The sequence below is a fragment of the Pristiophorus japonicus genome, chromosome 9 (genome assembly GCF_044704955.1).
Source record: "Pristiophorus japonicus isolate sPriJap1 chromosome 9, sPriJap1.hap1, whole genome shotgun sequence".
Classification (NCBI taxonomy): domain Eukaryota; kingdom Metazoa; phylum Chordata; class Chondrichthyes; family Pristiophoridae; genus Pristiophorus; species Pristiophorus japonicus.
The window spans coordinates 171,275,906-171,295,026 of NC_091985.1; the positions used below are offsets into that span (position 1 = coordinate 171,275,906).

At 45.2% G+C, this 19,121-nt stretch overlaps 1 protein-coding gene across 12 annotated transcripts in view; it reads right to left on the reverse strand.

Annotated features, from left to right (window-relative positions):
- The window catches only part of LOC139273331 (maestro heat-like repeat-containing protein family member 1), an 81,046-nt gene that overhangs the window by 14,525 nt on the left and 47,400 nt on the right, over positions 1-19,121 (reverse strand). For 5 of the 12 annotated variants that reach the window (XR_011595070.1, XM_070890134.1, XM_070890135.1 and 2 more), the window contains one exon: positions 6,120-6,378. The exons of 2 other annotated variants lie outside the window; for them this stretch is intronic. The gene's annotated coding sequence lies outside the window, so the exon portion shown is untranslated. Of the gene's footprint in view, positions 1-6,119; positions 6,379-13,213; positions 13,393-15,298; positions 15,382-15,768; positions 15,844-19,121 lie in introns of those variants that run through there. 5 more of the 12 variants (XM_070890139.1, XM_070890132.1, XM_070890133.1 and 2 more) reach the window with 5 other exon arrangements.

The window sequence follows — 19,121 nt, forward strand, 5'->3', positions numbered from 1 at the left end:
GCAAAGGCTACATATCGATTTTGCTGAGCTAGAAGGACAACAATTGTTCATTGTGATTGATAGCCATTCGAAGTGGTTCGAGGTGTTTCCAATGTGGAAAATAACAACAAGTAAAACATTAAACATTAAAAAATGAAGATTATTTTCTTCATTTGGCCTCCCAGAAGAAATTGTTTCTGATAATAGACCACAATTTCATTCAGAAGAATTTGCACAGTTCACGAGCAAAAATGGTGTGAAACATACCAAGGTTCCATCGTACCACCCTGCTTCAAATGGTGCAGCAGAGCGCATAATACAAATTGTAAAACATGTCCTCATCAAACAGATGTTGGATCCAAATCCAAAGAAACAACATTTATCATTGGACCATAAATTGGCTAATTTTCTAATGATGTATCATAATACTCCTCATACAACTGCTGGTAGAACACCAGCAGAGTTGTTTCTCAAAGGACAGCCACAAACCAGATTCTCGTTGTTAAAACCAAACTTGGTACAGTCCGTAGAAGAGAAACAATTAAGGCAGAAATAGAATCATGGTAGAGTGGAGTAAAAGAGAGAAGTGTGAAATTAAATTAGAAGGTGAGAGTGAAGAACCATCACCATAAATGGTTTAAAGTGGTTACCAGGAAGAGTGGTGAAGATATGTGCTCCTTGCACATATTTGGTCGAGATGTTTGATCATGGACAGGTTAGGTTTGATCACATTGATCATATTTTACCTACAGACGTGAAAGGAGTTGAAGGTGGGAATGATTCAATTATTTTGGACTCATCAGATAGTTTTGATACAAGTAAAGTACCAGTAGCATATCCTACATCCAATGTACTGAAACAAGTCCGAGAGAAGTCAGAATTTAAGTCCGAGTCCGAGTCAGGCAGACAAACGGTTTGAAGTTAGAGAGAGTTCAAATGGAAATCAAGGACATCCCTTGGAGGAAAACTTTCCTCAGGATCAGCCTCGAATGAGTTTAAATTTGACACCATGTTTGGAAGGTTCTGTTCGAGAGCGAAGGTATCCTCTTCGAAACAGAAAACAAGTGGTTAAGCTTGATTTGTAAATATGACAAAATAAGTCCATATCTTTTGTAAGGTATAACCATGCAAGTTTGTATGATGATTATTTTGTTATAATTATTTCCTCATTCAGGAGGGAGAAATGTAATATATATAGCTCCACCTGTGGACTACTGTGGCACTGCAGCCAGTGATGTGTACAAATAAAGAGGGAACAGGTCATCTGACTAGAGTTCCGAAGTATTCTGCCATCATAAGGCTTGTGTGTGTGTTTGTGAGTTGTACTGAAGATATAACACAGAGTAAAGCTCCCTTTACACTGTCCCATCAATCACTTACAGGGGAGGTACAGCATGGGTTAGATACAGAGGAAAGCTCCCTTTACACTATTGCATCAAAAACTCCCAGGGCAGGAACCGCAGCGGTTAGATACAGAGTAAAGCTCCATCTACACTGTCCCATCAATCACTTACAGGGGAGGTACAGCATGGGTTAGATACAGAGTAAGGCTCCCTCTACACTGTCCCATCAAACACTCCCAGGGCAGGTACAGGAGGTTAGATACAGAGTAAAGCTCCCTCTACACTGTCCAATCAAACCCTCCCAGGGCAGGTACAGGACGGGTTAGATACAGAGTAAAGCTCCCTCTACACTGTCCCATTAAACACTTCCAGGGAAGGTACAGCACGGGGTAGATTGTGAGTAAAGCTCCATCTGCAATGTTCCATTAAACTCTTCCAGGGCACGTACAGCATGGGTTTGAGACAGAGTAATGCTCCCTCTACACTGTTCAATCAAACACACCCAGGGCAGGTACAGGACGGGTTAGATACAGAGTAAAGCTCCCTCTATATTGTCCCATCAAAGACTCCCAAGGCAGGTACAGTGCAGGTGAGATGCGGTGTATAAATCCCTCTACACTGTCCATTAAACACTCCCAGGCCAGGTACAGCATGCGCTAGATACAGAGTAAAGCTTCCGCTATGCTGTACCATCAAACACTCCCTTGAATGGTACACCACGGCTAGGATACAAAGCAAAGCTCCTTCTACACTTTCCATTCAACACTCCCAGGGCTGGTCCAGCAGGCGTCAAATACAGAATAATTCTCCCTCAACATTGTCTCATAAAACACTTCCAGGGCAGGTACAGCATGGGTTCGATGCAGAGTAAAGCTCCGTCTACACTGTCTCATCATGCACTTGCATGACGGAAACTGCACTGGTTAGATACCGAATAAAGCACCTTCGACACTGTCCCTTCAAACACTCCCAGGGCAGGTCCAGCAGTGGTCAGATACAGAATAATTCTCCCTCTACACTGTCCCATCAAATTTCCAGGGCAAGTAGAGCACGGTTTAGATACAGAGTAAAGTTGCCTCTACACTGTCCATTAAACACTCCTAGGACAAGTACAATACGGTTCAGATACAGAGTAAACTCCCTCTACACTGTCCTATCAAACACTCTCAGGGCAGGTACAGCACGGGGTTCGATACAGAGTAAAGCTCTCTCTACACTGTCCCATCAAACACTTCCAGGGCAGCTACAGGACGGATTAGATACAGAGTAAAGCTCCTTTTAGATTGTCCAATCAAACACTCCCAGGGCAGGTACAGGACACGTTAGATACAGAGTAAAGATCCCCCTACATTGTCCCATCAATTCCTCCCAGGGCAGGTACAGGACACGTTAGATACAGAGTAAAGCTCCCCCTACATTGTCCCATCAAACTCTCCCAGGGCAGGTACAGCATGGGTTAGATACAGAGTAAAGCACCCGCTACACTGTCCCATCAAACTCTCCCAGGGCAGGTACAGCATGGGTTAGATACAGAGTAAAGCTGCCTCTATACTGTCCCATTAGACACTTGTATGCCAGGAACAGCACTGGTTAGATACAGAGTAAAGCTCTCCCTACACTGTCCAACATACACTCTCAGGGCAGGTACAGCACGGATTAAATAGAGAGTAATGCTCCCCATACACTGTCCCATCAAACAACCCCAGGGCAGGTACAGTACGGGTTCGATACAGAGTAAAGCTCCCTCTACACTGACGCATCAAACAATCCTAGGGCAGGTACAGCCCAAGGTATGATACAGAGTAAAGCTCCCCCTACACTATGCCATCAAACACTCCCAGGGCATGTACAGCATGGGTTAGATGCAGAGTAACGCTCCCCATGCACTGCCTCATCAAACACTCACAGGACACGTACTACACGGGGTTAGATAAAGAGTAAAACTCCCTCTACACTGTCCCATCAAACACCCCCAGGGCAGGAACAGCACAGGTTAGATACAGAGTAAAGCTCCCTCTACACTGTCTGTTGTGGACTTTTAAAAATATAACACTCAACACAAGGTCCGTATATAGAGAAAAGAATTGTTTATTAAAACCTGATTAATCAAGGGAGAACCGGTTGCATCAGTACCCCTACTGAATGCTCCTAATCGGCAGTCTAATGGGACAGGCTGCGCAGTTACATTTTATACAGTCGAAATACAGTCAAAATGGTGAAACTACGCGGGGAAGTGTTCCATTGGTTATTTGCCACCAGTACCCGCCCACCTGCTACTAATACATTGGTTCATACATTACAGCAATATCATTGGTTACTACAGTTACATTAATTTCATTGGTTACAGTAATTTCTAATGATTTCATTGGTATATTCGGTTATGGCCACTGTTGCTAGGGAAAAGTCCCGTATAGGTTATGTGTCACATTTCTGTGAACGTGTTCCCAGGCTAGCTAGCTCTCAGATCCATCTGGCTATTCTAATTCAAATATCTCGTGTGACTGGAACATGATGGCCTCAAGCTCATTATTTCTGTGAGCTGTCTACATAAATTTTGTGGATGCTCATAGAAGTGTTATCTCGTCAGAGAATTTCTCTGACCTAAGCCCTAGCCCTTGAGACCTGTTGCTCTGTGTATCAGCCTAATTGCTGGAATGTGGGATTCAGCTATTCTAACATGAACACATCAAACCTTTCTTTCAGCCTTTCTTGCTTTATGTTTTAATTTTACCAAATTACTTTTCTCCTGATTAAGGTTTTCGCTCCTACAATCCCCCATTTGATCAGATGGTAACCCCAAATACCCATCATGAATAACAATTTTCCTTTCCCTGCCTTGATTTGTGTGTCTCGCCCCCCGGTTTTGTTGATCAGGCGATAGGATTGGGGCACTCACGACTCATATCAGGTACTTGTGCCGTCTTCGTGTTTGATTTCCCCTTTTTGGATCCAGCAAAGGCTTTCTGCGTTCTTGGTAAAGGGCCTTGGCCATGCCTTCACTCTGCGTCTCTTGTATCTGCCTGCACATTCTCCCAAGTATCAGCACCACTATCAGCTGCACTAGGACTAACACATGGGATATCATTCTGATCCAAGGGTGTATGTTTAGATTCAGTCCGAAATGGTAAATTCTCAAATACCATAGCGGGTCAGTCAGTTCTTTCTCAGTGCCCTTTTGTAGTTTGTCAATTTGTTCCTTGAAGACAACGTATTTCCTTCGTTGGTCAAACACACTCCTTTCCAGTGCCGTCTGCTCTTCCCTCAGCTTAGGGATCGATTGTCCTCGTGGTTCTGCAAAATCTTTATACCCCGCTTTTATCGTATCTTCCATTGTACCGTCAATGGTCTCTTCCTGCAACTCCGGGTATACTGTATATCCTTCTATGTTGATCTTGTGTTTAGGCTTCATACAGAAGTCAGGGCGTTTGATGGGGCATGTTATCACCCCTCCCACAGTCAGGTTAGTGACTGTTGTGCTGATGCACCACCGTCCGTCTCCTTGTGATGCCGTTATAGTCACATAGTCCAATGCCCATGGGGTGATGCTTAGGACGTATCCCTCTTTTTGGTCGTATCCACAGTCATCTTTTCCCTTCAGAAATGACTCTCCACATAACATAACTTGTTTATTCTTATAACAATCTGTTATAGATACGCCCTTGGTCTGATTCCCATTTTTAATAACATACTGATGCAGCTTGTGATACCTCACTCGTGTTTGATTTCTTACTTCCCCTATGTTTGTAACTTTGTATCGACTTTGTCCTTCAGTAAGTTTATACTGGGGAATGCTTACTACGAACCCTATTATATTCTGGTGGCCAGTATTCTCCGGGACCCATGCGTGGCTATTCCTCCGAATCTGACAGGCTTGAACAGGATTTTTATCCAGCGTCCAAGTTTTAAAAACGTTGTTGGTTATCCAGTCCGGGACCTCCCCGTTCTGTAACTGTTCCAAATTATGTTCCACTGAGGCCAGCATCCATGCTCCAGACCTCGCACACACCAGCCACACTTGCCTTAGCGGTTCGCTCGTTCAGCAGGTTAATGGTCCTTGCATGGTCTTTTCAAGTGTGGGCTACTTGCAGTATTTCTCGTTCAGTTCCATCCTCTAATTGGGCCTGTAGCTGGTTGTTATCATCTCCTCTTTCTGACAGCCCCTTTAAGATACAGGTTGAAGTACTGACTTGCTCATTTATGGCCTGAAGGTCTGCCGTGTTAACTGTCACGACCCCGGCCGCATAGCCCACGCCTGCCATTTCTAATATGCCCCTTTTCCTCCTTGTCTTTCGGGTCACCACAAATTTCATGGTGTTAGACTCTGGCCCCTCCAAGGCTCGTAGTATCAGATGCTTACATAATGCAACTTTCTGGGCTCGCAGAAACTGGGGATAGTCATATCCGTCAGGTTTAAAAATACTGTAATCACCCGCTGTCGCACCCCGAAGTAGATTCTTGTCCGTTTTATTACTAGCCCTCCTGGAGTTCTCCTGGTCATATTTGGGCACTGCAGGGGTGCCGATGGCGGGGGGGGGGGCGGGGGAACACAGTAGTAACAAGGCTGTGGTAGTTGGTGGTGGGTCGACCTAGGGGAACAACCTCCCAGCACCACTCATCACTGGTCCCATGTGTGCATTTAGAGGGCGGCACAACCTTTGCTTGTCCTCTCCTGGCTGAGATACTCCTGACAATTCAATGTCCCGTGGCGTGCACCTTATCTGCACCCCTTCCTTCTGGGAGCATTTTTCCCTCTCCCACCCCAGCTCGTCTACCTGACACACCCGCGGTTTCACTTACCCAAATTGTTCATTCCGTACTGCCCCATTTCCACAGGTTTTTCAAGCCCTTTGTCGATTGTTTTAGGTACAGCATTCCAACGCTGCACTTTAAGTCTATTGTTGTTTCAACCGCCACCGTTAGTTTTCCAGTCTCACACCCGTCACCCGAATCCATGTAATACATGCCTTGCTGTTCCTCAGTCGGTTGTCCCCGTGTTAAGGCGCCTGTCAGAATCTTTGCAAAGAGCCACATTCTTTTTCTGTTGAGAGATTACAGCCTGGCATCCCAGGGGTTAAATTTTTTATCATTTCTGTTTCAACCAGATTGTTTGCACCGTTTCTCCGATTGTTTGCACCATTTTTCCGGGCATGTGCCCTTTTCCAGATCCATTTTATTATAGCCAGTACCCCTAATATTACAAAGATACATCCTACTCCTCTAAAAAGTCCATCTGTCAGTTTGTCCTTCCACTCCTTATACTCTAAAGCGTAACTTAAGGAGTATTTTACTGGGATTAGCCCAGGTTCCGCCATCTGTCGTACCTTTATATTCTTTCAGCTGGGACCAGTGCTTCCACCGGCCCCTACCTTTCATATTCACGCAAGTGGACGTATCGCTACTAATTAATACCTCATATGGGCTGCTCCACCTAGGTGCGAACCCTGGTTCCTCTGCCACTTCCTTAGCCATTACCTTCGTCCCCACCTCGGGGATTATAGCCGAGGCGGTTGTCTCACTGTCTTCATCTTCCTCCTTCTGCCTTTCTCGGACCTCCTGTCACATACCTATCAACTGCTCACTCAATTCCCTCACATACTTTCTGATTCTGTGTCGTAGGGGCCTAAATCGGCTGTCACTATTCCTTCTGGTAACCTCATTGCGCGTCCGGTCATTAATTCAAACGGGGTTAATCTCGTGGTTCTGTTTGGTGTGGCACGCAGCCTCATTAATATTGTCGGTAGGAGTTCAGTCCATTCCTGCCCTGTTTCCTGTATTGCCTTGCTCAAGGCGGTTTTAAGGGTCCGATTCATTCTCTCTACCCTGAACTCTGGGGGTGATATGGGATGTGAAACTTCTGCTTAGTACTGAATACTCGACAAGTTTCTTTCATTATTTGACCCGTGAAATGAGTTCCTTAATCCGAGTCAATCATGTGGTGATAGGACTGCCTCCCATTTTGCCTGGCGGATGTTGGAGACGGCCCGGTGCTTCTCTGTATTTAGCATTTCCACCTGTGTGTGTTTTGTGTGCAGTATTATTTCTACACTCTAGAACAGAAAACCATTGAGATAGGGAAAAAGATTCTTGAGATCACAATTCCGCCTTGGTGGGACCTTTTCAGAAATCTAGAAGTCCCAGTCTGGATCCGAATTGCTTCCCACACTTTAGTTATCTGTCAACTCGCGATTATTCTTTACTTATGGTGTCTCACTTGCCGAGTGAAACGCAGAGGCCGTCAGGTCAGGCACCAAAGGGTGCTGAACGCTCCTTGGCCGAACTTGGGAATCGCGCAGGGAGGGGTGACACCATACTACCATGTTTAATTTGTGTTTGATTATACCTGTGTAAACCGCAACATCGCGAGTATTGTAAGCGTGTTACTTAAATGCTTTGACTATGCACCTTTATTTTACTGAACTTAAAACGTGTTTGACTATGGACCTTTTATGTGATTTGAGAATGTGTTTTGACTACGTGCTTTGTTTTACTTTATTTGAAGTTGTGTATGACTGTATACCGTTATTTTACTGTGGAAACCGAGTAAAAGAGGGACATCATACCCTCTTTATGCTATAACCGAATTGTAATGACTGTATTCGCCTGTAAATTGCATTACATTTCAACGGGGGATGCAGGGTAATGTTTAGCTAGTATAAATGCAGGGAAGGTTGAGCAGGAATTTTGCTTACCTTGTTTGACACTCAAGGAGTGTAGAGTGGCAACAGTGGGGACTGAAGAGAGCAAAATTCACCAGAACCCCCCGTGTTTGGGCTCATTTGAAAGGAAAGCTCATTTGGGACTATCGACCGAAAAATTTGGAACTCTAAAGTGCTTATGGAAGAAACTACGAACTTTAATAGAGTTATGAACTTTTACAAGACAAATTCAAGCCTGTGGGCGGACCGAGGGAACAAAAGAAGCCCACTTGATTATTGGAACTATCTGGGTGTGAGAACTGAGTTAACCTGTCTGGAAGAATGAGTATTTGAAAATCCTTCGCCACGAGAGACATGAACATCACAGTATCACCCAGAGATAGCTCCCCATCAACATGGGTCTGGACAAACTATTTCAGCATATACATCACAAAGAGGCCCAATCCAGCCTGTATGCGAAAGACTAAGCACAAAAGGACATTGCAATTAGCAAACTAATATTTCCATCAGGAAACAGTTTTTCGAACATCAACCCACCCAAGACATATCAACTTTAACGAGCCCGACAAAATATTACAAAGAAGAACCAAGCCCGCCAAAATTATACAAAGGATTGTGAACAGATTGGGCAGCAAGATTAGAACACTGAAATCGTATAACTGGCCACTGTTTTCAACAGAGGTTAGATGGAGAGGAGAGAGAGAGAGAGAGAGTGGGGGAGAGAGGTGGTCGCTACTACCTCATCAAGACAAGGAGAGAAACCAATGTGACAGTGGTAAACTGACTCTCCAGCCTCGAAGTCTTGAAGTCCTGAAGGAAGGAAGAACATCACCATCTACCGTTAACTATCAAAAGGATTGGTCAGCATAAGTCCCTGCCTGCCCTGGAGTCTAACCTAGTTAGAATTAGGTATTGGGAGGTGGGAGGTATAATTTTACTGCAACCCCCTTTCAATGTTTAGTGTATGGTACTTTATTAGAGTGATTATAAGTTTGACCTTGTACCTTTCCTTGTATTGTTCTTTATTAGTGATTGGAAGTTTGGCCGTGTATTTTTCTTACTAGAGTAATAAGCCTGTATTACTTTGACTGCAATAAAAACAAAGTTCTTTGCATCAAACCAGCGTCCTCTGCACTTTTATCACCCCCCCCCCCCAAAATAAATCCACAGTACAGAACCCAAGAGAGGGGGAGCAATTCGAAACCACTCAAGTTGGTCAGAAGGGAACCTGACCCCCCTCATAGAGACCACAAACACACCATCACCCCACCCCCCCTTATATAGGGCAGGTCCACCACGGGGCTAGTTACAGAGGAAATCTCCCTCTACATTGTCCCATCAAAACCTCCCAGGGCACGTAAAGCATGGGGTTAGATACAGAGTAAAGCTCACTCTGCAATATCCCATCAACACTCCCAGGGCAGGTACAGCACGGGTTAGATATAGAGTAAAGCTCCCTCAAAACTGTCCCATCAAACTCTCTAAGGGCAGGTACAGCATGATTTGGGTTGACTTAGCCGAGGTGGTCTCGTTGGGCAACCAGTGCCGCAAGCGCTGGAACGACCTTGTCGGATCCGCCAGAGTAAGTATTACATTTATTTACATGTGAATTGTAAGTGCAATCAGTGATTAAAATCAGATGTGATGTCTTGCACTTATACCGGGAATGTTTTACTCAAAGCCTGCGTTGACGATGCATGTCTTTAGGTAAAAAATGATCATTTTCGGAATAATAATGATTAAATCTGCAGATCATGTGTTGTATCAGTCTCTGTGACATTACCTAGCAATGATCTCACGCAGTGATCTCATGCCATGTCGTGCTGGTGTTACCTTTTACAGAAGAAGCTTATGAAGAATAGGGCCGAGCAGAGGCAAACGGCTGGCGGGCCACCAGTCATCATCGAGTTCACTGACATCGAGGAGCGGGTGCTGGCACTAGTGGGGACCCACCCCCCGTTGGCCATGCAGGCAGCAACAGAGCCTGATGTGATGCCACGTGAGTAAAGTATACACCATTGCATGATGTAAAGTCAATAGATGCCACACCCACTCATATCCGAATAATAACATATGATAGATGATTGATAAAAGTGTCCTCTAAATAATGATGGCCTCATGAGAATCATTGCAATGCAGAATTTGGTGATGGTCATGAAATGTGATGCCTGTGATGATTTTGATAGCGGTGTTGCTTTTGTCGTGCATATGCTGTGTTTAACGTTGGAATCACTTTGTGACCCTAGCACCCCCTTCTCCTCTAATAACCTCATTTATGTTTTGTAGCTCAGCCAACAGCGCGGCCCCATGCAACAGCACTGAGCCAAGAAGTTGGGGGTGCGGGGCCGGACTCGCCGGACGATCGTCCGTCTGGTGCTGAGGAGCCCCGATTCTCGCCCATGGAGCTGCAGGGTGCCTTCTCCACGGATGACAGTGCGGACTTCGAGGAGCGTGCATCGCCAAGCTCCATAATGCATTCGACACCGATTACATCTAGTGCTCCTGTGGCCATGCCCTCTTCCACCGTGGAGGTACCGGGCCCAAGCACCTTGCTGCAGGGCACCCGAGGTGTCTCCATGACGGCGCCGACTACGTGGAGGTAGGCGCGACGCAGCAGGGCTGCTCCACAAGTGGCAGATCTGAGCGGGGACATGGTACACTTATCTGGGAGGAGTGTTGAGATAGGTCAGCAAATCCTCCAGACAATGGGGGGCATATCCCAACAGCTGGCCACCATGACCGAGTAGGTGCTATGGATGGCCGAGGCCCTGGAGGTGATAGCCAGGAACGCTGGTGGCAGAGGGCTGCCAGTAGTCCCAGAGCATGGCACTGCACCCCAAGGTGCCACACCCCCATTGTCAATGACAGGAGAGCCAGGAGGAAGATCTTGCTTCTGTCTCGGAGGATGTTCCCACATCTGGACCATTCTCTCACGTATCTGGCCAACCAGCGGTTCTGCCGTCATCCCCCCCAATGAAAGAGTGCCCGAGGAGCTCCTCAGCCAGGCGGCTTGGGGTCAGGAGGGGAAGGGGTAGAGGTGGGGAGGAGAATTGGGGTCGGGCGGGGGGGGTGGGGGGGAAGGAAAGTGAGGTGCATGGCCACAGGAGTTGTATTGGTCACAGTATTTTTATGTTGTGGTTTCTATTTTGTTGGGAGGTTGGGGGAAGGGGGGAGGGGGGTACCTTGTTTTTTTGCATTTCTGTTCTTTGATTATGAAGTTTTGTTTGAAATGTGAACACTTTTATCAATGATATTAAAATCATCAATTTGTTGTGGGGTGGGGTGGGGTGTTTTTTACAGCTATAATTATGATTTTATGCAAATGTTCTCATGTTCTCATGTTCTTATTAAATGATTTTTATAATATAAGAATTAGGAACAGGAGTAGGCCATCTAGCCCCTCGAGCCTGCTCCGCCATCCAACAAGATCATGGCTGATCTGGCCGTGGACTCAGCTCCACTTACCCGCCTGCTCTCCATAACCCTTAATTCCCTTATTGGTTAAAAATCTATCTATCTGCGACTTGAATACATTCAATGAGCTAGCCTCAACTGCTTCCTTTGGCAGAGAATTCCACAGATTCACAACCCACTGGGAGAAGAAATTCCTTCTCAACTCGGTTTTAAATTGGCTCCCCCGTATTTTGAGGCTGTGCCCCCTAGTTCTAGTCTCCCCGGCCAGTGGAAACAACCTCTCTGCCTCTATTTTGTCTATCCCTTTCATTATTTTAATGTTTCGATAAGATCACCCCTCATCCTTCTGAACTCCAACGAGTAAAGACCCAGTCTACTCAATCTATCATCATAAGGTAACCTCCTCATCTCCGGAATCAGCCTAGTGAATCGTCTCTGTACCCCCTCCAAAGCTAGTATATCCTTCCTTAAGTGAGGTGACCAAAACTGCATGCAGTACTCCAGGTGCGGCCTCACCAATACCCTATACAATTGCAGAAGGACCTCCCTGCTTTTGTACTCCATCCCTCTCGCAATGAAGGCCAACATTCCATTCGCCTTCCTGATACCTGCTGCACCTGCAAACTAACTTTTTGGGATTCATGCACAAGGACCCCCAGGTCCCTCTGCACCGCAGCATGTTGTAATTTCTCCCCATTCAAATAATATTCCCTTTTACTGCTTTTTTACCAAGGTGGATGACCTCACACTTCCCGACATTGTATTCCATCAGCCAAACCTTTGCCCATTCGCTTAACCTATCTAAATCTCTTTGCAGCCTCTCTGTGTCCTCTACACAACCCGCTTTCCCACTAATCTTAGTGTCATCTGCAAATTTTGTAGCACTACACTCTGTCCCCTCTTCTAGGTCATCTATGTATATTGTAAAAAGTAGTGGTCCCAGCACTGATCCCTGTGGCACACCACTAACCACTGATTTCCAACCGGAAAAGGACTCATTTATCCCGACTCTCTGCTTTCTGTTCACCAGCCAATTCTCTATCCATGCTAATACATTTCCTTTGACTCCGCGTACCTTTATCTTCTGTAGTAACCTTTTGTGTGACACCTTATCGAATGCCTTTTGGAAATCTAAATACACCACATCCATCGGTATACCTCTATCCACCATGCTCGTTATATCCTCAAAGAATTCCAGTAAGTTAGTTAAACATGATTTCCCTTTCATGAATCCATGCTGCGTCTGCTTGATTGCACTATTCCTATCCAGATGTCCCGCTATTTCTTCCTTAATGATAGTTTCAAGCATTTTCCCCACTACAGATGTTAAACTAACCGGCCTATAGTTACCTGCCTTTTGCCTGCCCCCTTTTTTAAACAGAGGCGTTACATTAGCTGCTTTCCAATCCGCTGGTACCTCCCCAGAGTCCAGAGAATTTTGTTAGATTATAACGAATGCATCTGCTATAACTTCCGCCATCTCTTTTAATACCCTGGGATGCATTTCATCAGGACCAGGGGACTTGTCTACCTTGAGTCCCATTAGCCTGTCCAGCAATACCTCCCTAGTGATAGTGATTGTCTCAAGGTCCTCCCTTCCCACATTCCTGTGACCAGCAATTTCTGGCATGGTTTTTGTGTCTTCCACTGTGAAGACCAAAGCAAAATAATTGTTTAAAGTCTCAGCCATTTCCACATTTACCATTATTAAATCCCCCTTCTCATGTTCTAAGGGACCAACATTTACTTTAGTCACTCTTTACCGTTTTATATATCTGTAAAAACTTTTACTATCTGTTTTTATGTTTTGCGCAAGTTTACCTTTCACATGACCTTGTTGCGCATTGTCTCAGAGAAGTCCACTTCTCCCTGTAAATGCATGGGGTGTAAGTTCTCGTCCTCCTCCTCAGTCTGCCACCTCTTTGATTGGGCGCATAATGCTCTTCAATATACCTTTTCCCATCTCTAGTCTGCAGCATGTGCGTAGTCATCAATACTGCCTGAGAAATTACAGGCCCCATTACAATCACAATCAGTATTATACCTATTGTTCACAAACAATAAATTTACTGAAACACCTCAAATAAATTCAAATCGTCCACAGTATGATAAGATGTTTGTTTAGATGTTCAAATGATGCACAGTACATCAAAACTCCCCAGAACTTGAAGCAGCCTTTTATATGAACCGACCTCCGATTTACAACATGGCGTCCATATCGCTGGGTTTAGATCAGGTGAGAGCAACTTTGCTCAGCGGGTTTTTCGCCGAGCGATATTTTTGGCGCTATGTGGCCGAGGTGCTGAAAGTAACGCTTGCCGATATTATGGGTGTTAGTTTTGCCCATTCTGATCTTTACGGCAAAAAAAAGTGGGCGGGCGGTATTATTAATTCTTGGCGTTAACTATATGCCGAAAGTAACGCTGGGCGATAAGTGAGTGATACATGGGCGTTAGTTTCCATTTTGTTGCTAAATGGGCGATATCTGGGCACTATACCTCATCTTGACGTTAAGTGGGCGGTATCGATGCAAAAAAAGTGGAAAGTCCAGGCCTTACTTTATATTGCCTCGCCTCATTCTTCCGACCAAAACTAATCACTTCACACTTCTCTGTGTTAAATGTCATCTGCCGTGTGACTGCTATTTCAACACTTTGTCTGTGTCGTCCTGAAGTCTGCTACTATCCTCCTCACTGTTTACTACCTTTCCGAGTTTCGTGTCATAAGAAATAGGAACAGGAGTAGGCCAATCGGCCCCTCGAGCCTGCTCCACCATTTAATAAGATCATGACTGATCTGGTCATGGACTCAGCTCCACTTCCCGCCCACTCCCCATAACCCCTTATCTCCTTATCGTTTAAGAAACTGTCTATATCTGTCTTAAATTTATTCAATGTCCCAGCTTCCACAGCTCTCTGAGGCAGTGAATTCCACAGATTTACAACCCTCTGAGAAGAAATTTCTCCTCATCTCTGTTTTAAATGGGCAGCCCCTTATTCTAAGATCATGCCCTCTCGTTCTCGTCTCCCCCATCAGTGGAAACATCCTCTCTGCATCCACCTTGTCAAGCCCCCTCATAATCTTATATGTTTCGATAAGATCACCTCTCATTCTTCTGAACTCCAATGAGTCTAGGCCCAACCTACTCAACCTTTCCTCATAAGTCAACCCCCTCATCCCCGGAATCAACCTAGTGAACCGTTTCTGAACTGCCTCCAAAGCAAGTATAGCCTTTCGTAAATATTTTGTCATCGCCATACATTTAAATTCTGCCTTTTATACCCAAGTTCAGGTCATTACTATATATCAAAAAGAGCAGTGCTTCCAATACGGATCCCTGGGGACACTACTGCACACGCCTCTCTAGTCTGAAAAACAACAGTTCACCACTACACTGCTCTCTGTCCCTTAGCCAATTTTGTATCCATGCAGCCCTTTAATTCCATGGTCTTTCAGTTTGCTGACAAGTCTGTTACGTGGTATTTTATCACATGCCTTTTGAAAGTCCATATACACAACATCCACTGCACTACCCTGATCCCCCCTCTCCATTACTTCATCAAAGAACTCGATCAAATTAGTCAAACGCGATTTGCCTTTCACACATCCGTGTTGACTTTCAATTATTAGTTCATACTTTTCTAAATGCCAATGAGTTTTGCCCTGGATTATTGGTTCTAAACGTTTCTCCACCAACATTAGGCTGACCAGCCTGCAGTGGGTGGGTTTAACGCTCTTCCTTTTTTAGAATAGTGAAAGATTATTTCTACTGGTTCACTCCACATGCAACAGGGAAGTGCCCAGTGCACAGCAAATCTCCCAGGTAAGGTGCAGAAGGCCCAGGCACCAGAGCTTGACGCTCCTCGGGCCAAACTGCTCCAGTGCAGCCAGGACAGTGGCATCTACCTGTTAATGTGCAGTGTCACCGAGAAAAGGAAGGTACTTCCAATATGGCCATGTATGGCCTGTCCTGTCCACCTTCTCCCAATCAACAGTTCAGGCAGCATCTGTGGAGAGGGAAGCACAATTCATGGTTTTGTTCAATGACCTTTCATCACAAGGTGGAGTTTTAACTCGGTTTCTCTCTCCGTAAATGTTGCCTGATTTGCTGAATGATTCCAGTATTTTACATGTGATTTCCAGCAACTGCAGTTTGTTGTTTTTTAATCGACAGAGTGATAGTCGGAATCAGACTCCATGGGGCAAACTTTCGGCTTCATTGGCGGCGATTTTCTCGGCGTTACAGCTGGTTTTTGCCCGGCTAGAGTTTGCACACAAGTTTTTTTTCCATGGTATCGGCCACATCAGAAGTCGCCCACCGGAACCAGACCGCCCATGTGCAATGGCGGGAATAACCGCCAGGGCGTAAGTTTGGGCTCAGCCGCCGGCGTCCAGATCGTCGAGAGGCCCATCCTGTAAAAGCTGCTTAAACAGGGCGGTAAGGGGGAACCCTGCCAAGAAAGGTCAGTGAAAGGTTAATTAATTATGTATTTAAAATGTTACCACGGCGATTAGGCTTAAAACTTTCTCGGGAATGCTATGTATGTGTTTTTTTGCTCATGATCATTTCTGTCTTCAGGTACTCCCCCCTCCATAGGCCCAACCGCAGCCTGGGCCTAAATTTTTGAACTTACTGTCCATTCCGGTAACGACTGCCCATTTGGCTAACTTTGCACTTACCCGCCAAGCGACCGCTGAGAATGAGTGTGCAATGCCGACTTTTTTCGCTGGCCGATCAGTTCCACAAACCTTTACCCTCAAAATGGAAATTCTTGCCCGCTTTTTTCGCCGAGCGTCAGCGATCCTTCTCAGCGGGCAATCGAGCGTTGAGGGCCTTTATGGAAAGTCTGGCCCCATAACTCAAATGCATCTTTTAACTCCGGCCTTACTTGGCTACGAGTGAGAAATGGCACCACACCCGTGCCGACTTCTGCATATTTCTGTCACTTTTTTAACTTCTTCGATATATTTCTGGATTCCATCTTACTGCAATCATACTAGGAGGCAACGTCCTGACTTTATAAATATAATCCAGCGTGTAATCTCTTATGTCTCCAAGTATGAGACCTGACTGACTCTGCTCAAATTACTTAGCTGCCAGCCGTATGGAATCAAACTGTGAATTGTTGTCTTAAAACCTCAAGACTGCATGTTGGAGCACAAATTTTGTAGGATTATTATAAATTTGTCCCCATGTCACTGGACTGATTCCTGGGATGGGGGGGATTGTCCTATGAGGGGCAATTGAGTAGACGAGGCCTATACATGCTCATTTAGATATTTTACATATTGGAAAGGCTCAGTTTCCCAGCATGCTTTCCCAACAGGCCAAGGAGTCCTTGGTTAGATCTGGCAGTTATCGAAGCCCTTGATTAGAAACTTAAGAACATAAGAATTAGAAGCAGGCATTCAGCCCCTCGAGCCTGCTCCGCCATTCAATGAGATCATGACTGATCTTCTACCTCAACTCTACTTTCCTGCACTATACACATATCCCTTGATTCCCTTAATATCCAAAAAAGCCTATTGATCTCCGTCTTGAATATACTCAACGACTGAGCCTCCATAGCCCCCTTGGGTAGAAAATTCTAAAGAATCACCACCCTCTGAGTGAAGAAATTTCTCCTCATCTCAGTCCTAAATGGCCGAACCCATATTCTGAGACTGTGACCCCTGGTTCTAGACTCCCCACAGCCCGGGGAAACATCCTCCCTGCATCTACCCTGTCAAGCCCTGTAAGAATTTTGTATGTTTCAATGAGATCACCTCTCATTCTTCTAAACTCGAGAGAATATAGGCCTCGTCTACTCAATTGCCCCTCATAGGACAATCCCCCCCATCCCAGGAATCAGTCCAGTGACCCTTCATTGCACTCCCTCTAAGGTAGGTATGTCTTTCCTTAGGTGTAAGGAGACCAGACTGTACATAGTACTCCAGGTGTGGCCTCACCAATGCCCTGTATAATTGTAGTAAGATTTATTTACTCTTATACTTATTTATTTATTTATTCCCTCGTAACATCGCCCGCCTCCGCCTCAGCTCATCCGCTGCTGAAACCCTCATCCATGCCTTTGTTACCTCTAGACTTGACTACTCCAACGCACTCCTGGCCGGCCTCCCACATTCCACACCACGTAAACTTGAAGTCATCCTAAACACAGCAGCCCGTGTCCTAACTCGCACCATGTCACGATCACTCATCACCCCTGTGCTCGCTGACCTACATTGGCTCCCGGTTAAACAACACCTGATTTCAAAATTCTCATCCTTGTTTACAAATAACTCCATGGCCTCGCCCCTCCCTGTAATCTCCTCCAGCCTCACAACCCCACAAGATGTCTGCACTCCTCAAATTCTGCCCTCTTGAACATCCCTCATTATAACTGCTCAACCATCGGTGGCCGTGTCTTCAGCTGCTTGGGCCCCAAGCTCTGGAACTCCCTCCCTAAACCTCTCTAACTCTCTTTCCTCCTTTAACATACCTCTTTAAACAAGTTTTTGGTCATCTGCCTTAATTTCTTCTTGTGTTGCTCGGTGTTAAATTTATCAGTTTGTCTGTAACACTGCTGTGAAGCACATCGGGACAATAAGAACATGAAATGTTTTACTACGTTAAAGGCGCTATATAAATACAAGTTATTATACTCTAATCCCTTTGTAACAAAAGCTAACATACCATTTGCTTTCCTAATTGCTTGCTGTACCTGTATGTTAACTTTCTGTGATTGGTGTACATGGTCACCCAGGTCCCTCTGAACACCAACATTTCCCAATCTCTCAACATTCAAAATATATTATTTTTTGTTTTTCCTACCAAAGTGGATAACTTCTCACTTTCCCACATTGTATTCCATTTGCCATGTTCTTGCCCACTCAGTCAACCTGTTTACATCTCTCTGCAGCCTCCTTGTGACCTCCTCACAGCTTACTTTCCCACCCAACTTTGTATCATCAGCAATCTTTGATATGTTACAAGCAGTCCATTCATCTAAGTCATTGATATAGATAGTAAATAGCTGAGGCCCAAGCACTGATCCTTGCGGTACCCCATTAGTTACAGCCTGCCAACACGAAAATGACCCATTTATTCCTACTGTGTTTCTGTCCATAAACCAATCCTCAATCCATGCTAGTATATTACCCCCATCCACATGAGTCCTAATTTTGTGTAATAACCTCTTGCGTGGCACCTAATCGAATGCTTTTTGTCAAACACGCTTTCCCTTTCATAAAACCATGTTGACACTGGCTAATAGGGGTGTACCGATGGATGTGGTGTATTTAGATTTTCAAAAGGCATTCGATAAGGTACCACACAAAAGGTTGCTGCAGAAGATAAAGGTACGCGGAGTCAGAGGAAATGTATTAGCATGGATAGAGAATTGGCTGGCTAACAGAAAGCAGAGAGTCGGGATAAATGGGTCCTTTTCAGGTTGGAAATTGGTGGTTAGTGGTGTGCCACAGGGATCGGTGCTGGGACCACAACTGTTTACAATATACATAGATGACTGGAAGAGGGGACAGAGTGTAGTGTAACAAAATTTGCAGATGACACAAAGATTCGTGGGAAAGCAGGTTGTGTAGAGGACACAGAGAAGCTGCAAAGAGATTTAGATAGGTTAAGCGAATGGGCTAAGGTTTGGCAGATGGAATACAATGTCGGAAAGTGTGAGGTCATCCACCTTGAGAAAAAAAACAGTAAAAGGGAATATTATTTGAATGGGGAGAA